The sequence below is a fragment of the Macrobrachium rosenbergii genome, chromosome 27, assembly GCF_040412425.1.
Source record: "Macrobrachium rosenbergii isolate ZJJX-2024 chromosome 27, ASM4041242v1, whole genome shotgun sequence".
NCBI classification, from domain to species: Eukaryota; Metazoa; Arthropoda; class Malacostraca; order Decapoda; family Palaemonidae; genus Macrobrachium; species Macrobrachium rosenbergii.
Genome location: NC_089767.1, coordinates 12464779 through 12465149, shown reverse-complemented (window position 1 = coordinate 12465149; position 371 = coordinate 12464779).

The following is a 371-nucleotide window of genomic DNA, read 5'->3' as shown; positions in this document are numbered from 1 at the left end:
TCGTCATGTTTATCTAACGTTATAGGGTTCATTTCCATGAAACTTGTAAGGCTTCGATCTGGCGTATTTTTTGAGAGTTTATATTTATCCCAGACATTTTAGTACTCTACAGTGACAAAGTTGAAAGAAGCCTACTTGTTATCTACGGCGATGAAGTCGAAAGACGCATACTTTTTGTAACCACATGCGAATCTTACCAAGTCTTGAAAAGGGTTTGCTTAAGCCTTATGCAGTTTCGCTGCGTACTAATTCATGTTATTGATTTTAGCGCGAAGATACTACTACTACTACTATTTGATAAAAACCATTTAGGTTTCCTTTAACGTTATGTGAAGCGATAAGCGATGGGTCAATGGCTGCGTTTTTGCGCT